This window comes from Orycteropus afer, unplaced genomic scaffold (assembly GCF_000298275.1).
Source record: "Orycteropus afer afer isolate SDZICR_OR568_19922 unplaced genomic scaffold, OryAfe1.0 scaffold00422, whole genome shotgun sequence".
Taxonomy (NCBI): Eukaryota; Metazoa; Chordata; class Mammalia; order Tubulidentata; family Orycteropodidae; genus Orycteropus; species Orycteropus afer.
In genome coordinates this window covers 208936-214935 of record NW_006922009.1, presented here as the reverse complement: position 1 = coordinate 214935, position 6000 = coordinate 208936, and the positions used below count along the sequence as shown (strand labels likewise).

The 6000-nt window shown below is 35.7% G+C and overlaps 1 protein-coding gene across 1 annotated transcript in view; it reads right to left on the bottom strand.

Annotated features, from left to right (window-relative positions):
- Window positions 1-6000, bottom strand: part of BBS9 (Bardet-Biedl syndrome 9) — a 784410-nt gene that overhangs the window by 626862 nt on the left and 151548 nt on the right. The window lies entirely within an intron of this gene.

Here is a 6000-nt window from a genome sequence, read left to right as displayed (position 1 = left end):
ACGAGATGGATTGATACGGTGGCTGCGATGATGGGCTCAAGTATAGCAGGGATTGTGGGGCTGGCGCGGGATTGGGCAGTGTTTCATTCTGCTGTGCATGGGGTCCCTATGAATCGGAAACGACTCGACGGCACTTAACAACAACAACAACAAGTATTTTGCAGCTTCTATTTCAATAATAAATTTAGCTAATTCTTAAAAACAATTCTAAATATAATTCAATCTGGAAATGATTAATTGAGCATATCAAAGTTTAAATTCCCATAATTAATGGTATATTGTTATAACAATAATCTTAATTCTAACTTTAAGCTTATAGGTTCCTCTCTTTCTTGAGTCAAAATACCTTGCATTGTTCTTCCATAGCTAAGAGAAAAATTAACAATACATTCAGACATCTCATATTGCCTGAGAAGAATGTCTGACATTACAAAAGCAAGGAAATGAATGAAGGCAATGTAAAATATGTAAATCGGCACTGAAATGTACAGTGATATTCAAATGTCACATACCAACTCTAAAATCGTGCTTTTCTTATCTCAATCTCTAATAATTTGTTTAGAAAAACATCTAATTTCAGTTGAATACACGGTGAATATAAATTAAGATAGATTTTCCAAAGTATTTATGAAACTCAGTCATCATTAATTTGGAAACTTAACATATATCATTTTCATTCATTCATTCAATAAATATTACTACAGATCTAATTCAAGCATTGATGAGACTACTCCAAGGTCTGTCCTCCTCAGGAGCTCCCAAAATAGTTATGAAGATTAATTTAGCAAACAAAACAATGTAACTCAGAGTGTCCTGTACTAATAGAGAGAGTATGTACATAATACCGGGGGTCCATAGGTGGTGCAAGCTGTTAACACACTTAGTTGCTAACAAAAAGTTTGACAGTGTGAATCCACCCAGAGGCACCCATTGTAAAAAGGACTGGTGATCTAACTTCTGAAAAAACAGCCATTGAAAACCCTTGGAGTCATTCTACTCTGACACATAAGTCTGAACTGACTCCACAGCAACTTGTTTGGGCTTTTTTGTTTTGTTTTTTGGTACCCAGTAGCAAGGGAACGCAGTGGCAGAAACAACTGATGTGGAGGAGATATGTTCTTGGTTGTGTTCATGAGAAGAAAGCTAGATTTTAAAGAATGAGTGAGAATCCATCATGCTGATAAAGAGAGAAAGGGCATTATGGGCAAAGCAAATAGCATGTGCAAAGGCATGAAGCAGTAAAAGAGACATGAAAGGCCATGACAGAAGTTTGGGAGAGAGGCATCAGAGAGGAGGAGGATGAGTCATGGGAAATGAATTACAAAAGGCAGGAGGGCAAAGATTCCAAACAGCCTTGTAAATTATGCTAAAAAAAAAAAAAAAAAATTCCATAAGCAGCTGCAGCAAATGTTTCACCACTGATACTGACCTTCAAGATCTCAAAGTCTTCCCAAGTGCCAAAAATCAGGCCTCTCATTCCAACCTCCAAATCACAATGCTTTATATTCCCAGTAAGAGTAACAGACAAAGAGTAGGCACTGGTGACTACAACGTCAGCCCAGAGCTGGTCTTGCTGTGGATCTAACTTCAGACAATTAATGACATAGGTGGTTCATTTCCTGCAGACACCAACCCATTGGAGGGTGATATGGAGATTAATGAGATCATTGCAAAATCCAAAGCTCCTTGTATGTTTCAGACTACTTATGTAACTACAAAAGAGTTACTATTCCATCTGAGGAAAAAGTAAGCCTAAAGTGGTCTCATTAACATCAAAACACCAGGATGAGATGCAGCCAAAACTGTCTCCTGATTTCCAAATCCAGACCATTTCTCTTCCTGGAAGACAACTCAGAAGAGTATTTTATTACTTAAGCATAACTGACAGTTAATTTATATGATGACAAACTTACAATAGTATCTCTTTTATGGTTCTTCTTTAACTCCTCTTAACTGTGACCAATAATGTATATGAATATCTATATGCAAAACCAAATAATTTCAAGCCAACTTGGAAATTCTAAAATAAAAAAAACCACTTAGATCTTTTTTTTTGTTAACCCCTTAGGTGGTGTTCAATAAAACTAAAGAATAAAATTCCCTTGTTGAGATTGCTGAAAGAATAATCAAGTTCAATGTAATAAGAATTTATGAAAGCATGTCATAGGTGTTTCTCAGAATAGAAATGCACTAATCACAAATACAGCAAGTCTGGGTGAACAGTGGTGCTTTTTAACCCAAGAGCCACAAACGTTTAAAACCACAGGTCCTGTGCAGCACCAATGACAAACCCTACAATATAATTTAGTGCTCTTTCATATCACATTGTAAAAATAGCACCAAATGACTAAAATATGGATTGAGGTGCCACAGAGCACAAAGGTAAACCCTCTAAAGTCATTTATTTTCACATGAAACATAGTTGTCACCTCAATGAGGTACCAGGATATTTTGGAACCTTGATATTTAACCTGGGGTAGTTTACCAGAAACTCAAGTCTGGACACAAAGCATTACCATGTCCATTTCAACTATAGCTAAACCATTCTTGCTTACACACAGGACAGTCATTTGTAGTAAAGAATGCCAGCAACAAAATTAAGTTTTCCTTACAAATTTTTCACTCCTTCAACAATTCCTTACTATTGGGCTACTCCTACAATGTTAGGCACTTTCAGGGATACAAAATTCTTACCCTCGTGGAGCAAATTAGCCTAGTGAAGGAAAGAAGTAGTAAACAAGCAAATATTCAACATCAGTGAAAGTATCAATAGTACTAGGGGAAGAATGGAAAACCTACTTGTGAATTAAGAAGTAGGAAACATCACAACTAGATATCAGGAAAGAATTGATGGGGAACACAGTGGCTTCAGACAAAATGTTCATATGCAGAGAAGGAGGCAACAGCATTTTAGACATGTAGTACAGAAAAAAGAAGAGAAAGAGAAGCCCTTAACATATGGAAAACACTAAATGTTTCAATTTGGCAGGAACATAAAACTTGTAAAGAACACAGTCCTTTTGTCAATTAAAGTCAACAAATATATTTTAAATACTTATGTAAAGACTATCATTTGCTTAGCAATGTATTAGGGGCTACTGCAGGGGTGCAGAGGAGGTGTGTAACAGAAAGGAGAGAAAATAAAACTTGTAGCCAATCTATTTCTTCAGGAAACTGAAACCAAAACCAAATCTACTGCTATCAAGTCGATTCCAAATTACAATGATTCCCATAGTGTTTCCAAGGCTATAAATCTTTACGGAAGCAAACAGCCTCATCTTTCTCCCACAGAGCAGCTGGTGAATTTGAACCTAAAACCTTTTGGTTAGCAGCCAAATGCCTTAGTCACTGCACCACCAGAGCTCCTACTTCTTCAAGCTGTTGTTGTTGTTGTTATGTGCCGTGTCGGACCCGACTAATTCAAGCCTAATTTCAAGATCCTGCCTCTAGGCCCCCTCCGTATCCCACACAAAACTCTGTTGCAGCCTGTCTCACAATAGACTGAGAGCTGCTCACACTTGCTTGATGACTGCTGGAGAACAAGAGACAACAGGACTTATTTGACTTTGCATTTCCAATACCTTGCACAGTGGCACAGAGAAGCCTCTTGAAAAATGTTTGCTGAATAACTAAATGAATCTTTGAATAAATTAACTAAATTACCAAGTGAGTGAAGAGATGTTTAAGACAAAGATTCTGCTCTTTGTATATTAAAAGACATACTCTGGAACATTGTTGTTGTTGGTTGCCATATTGACTCATGGCATATATCTAGAAGTGAAGAAAGGTGGTAACTGAGTCAGTTAACTTCAAAAGTGCCCTCCAAATCTGAAAGACCACATCATAGAGGTAAAATGGAACATGATTATAAAAGGCACTCAACATCAAAATCAGAAGTTCTACATTTTTTTAATGGGCAACAATATTTATTCCGGCTTAAAGAAGTGTTTTACAAGGATGTATATAAGAAGGATTCTTTGACATGTAGATTAGAGCAAGAAACCCAGAAATCCAAGTGAAAAGATAAAGACCCAAAACAACAGGTAGGAGAAGCAAAGACTGAATAAGAAAATTAAAGGTAGGCGGCAGGATTTACTGACTAATAACTCTGGCAGGCAAAAGAAGAAAAAGAGAATAAAAGATGATCCAAATTTTGGGCACACATGCCCAAGAGAGTGGTGGGACCAAAGCCTACCTCCCCTGCCCCAACAAAAGAGAAAACAATTCTCTCACTTCAAAAGAAAAATAAAACTCAAGCATGTGACCCTTAATTAGGATCACTTGGAGAATGTGTTTACAAAGACAATTTCTGGGTCTTATCCCCAAATCTATTAAATCAAAATCTACTGGAGTGTAAACTTTCACTCAAATCGCAATTAAAAAAAAAAAAAAAAAATCTGCTGGAGATCTGCAAATGCACATTTTATAACAGGCTGCCCAAGTGATTCTCATGCATGCTAAAACTTGGCATCCACAGCCTTAGCTAGTTCCTATTTGAGTATAATTGAACTGGTTTTAAAGTAATGAAATATTAATATAAAAAATGAAAATGTTTCACGTCTTATAAGCTTGTTCCATTAACTGATTATAGTTAGATTTAATGAAGCCTCAAAAGAACAAAACGACATTTTTCATGTTTTCTCCTATGCTAAATTGTACCATTTGATTATCATTAAATGTAATCTATTAAACTTGAAAGCATATGTAAGTACAACATGCTATTTAAAGTTATAAACCCTCTTGATAGTCATTTCATAATAATCACATATCTGATGCATTTTTACCATATGAAAAGATCCACATGATGGATAAAGTGTGCGTTTTTTAGTCCTAGACAGAGATGAATTTAATATATAGGTATGCTGAAGAATTGACCATAGCTAAAACAGTACGAGCTTCTGTTAAGATTCTACTCACACATTAAGGAAACCTCCGTATTGCTTCCTCATCCAATCACTGCTGGAGTTATTACCAAATTAATTCCAATGCACATATTTTAAAGAGTAAGTAATGGAGCATTCAAATCTTTGTATTGTGACCCCAAGCTTGGGTAGCACTGCCAATATCACTACTTGGCAGAAAGTTAAGGCACAGAACTGTGTGGAAAGCTGAAAAGCAGATCTCCTCAATATTGCTGAAGCTCTCGCAGACATGAGTATTTTATACAGATATTTTCCCCAACCTTTCAAAATAAAAATAATATTTTATATATTACCAGTAGCAATGTCACAACTCATTTATCTCCTTTGGACGACAAAAGCATAACAGAGAAGGAATATGATATGATGATACACTACTACCATCAGTTACCATCTGCTTAGTCATAAACAGTTGCTTATTTTCAGAGTTTTGAACCCTAGATGCCTTGACAATAATTCACACAAAATGTAGATTGCCACTTACAAGGAAAAAACTGCATTAACTTGCTATATATCTGAAAAGTGAAGATAAAAATTTACAGCTGCTGCCGATGAATTTATATTTTCTTCCTGCCTTGGGAGAAATCATGTGGCCAAAAATAATACTGAAAAGCTGTAATGATGTGTTGCTTAAATGTTTGAAGTTTGAAATGTTGCCATCAGTAAGATAACAACGTTATTGAATATATTGAAATCTTCCAAGTCTATTTGTTTTCCCAGCATTGATTTTTATTTTCTTTGCCTCGTTCTCTCTTCTATCAAAAAACACACCCTTCAAAACTCAAAACCTTAAATGTATTAAAATTTAGCTGGTAGAAAAGAAAGAGATCGCCCTCAAACACAATTCAGCAAGAATAATAAGACTTTTGGGGGGGGGCTGTTTTCAAAGGATCATTTTCACACTTTATTATGAATTATCTTTTTGGAAAATAATTATCATTCATAACAACACTTGTATTTCTTTTTGTATCTGGTTTTTCTCACTAAACACTGTGTTTCATTATTTATGATATCAGGGAACAGTCCCAGTAATTATTGAGTATTTCCTATGGTCTAGCAACTTGACGTGTATAATCTCATT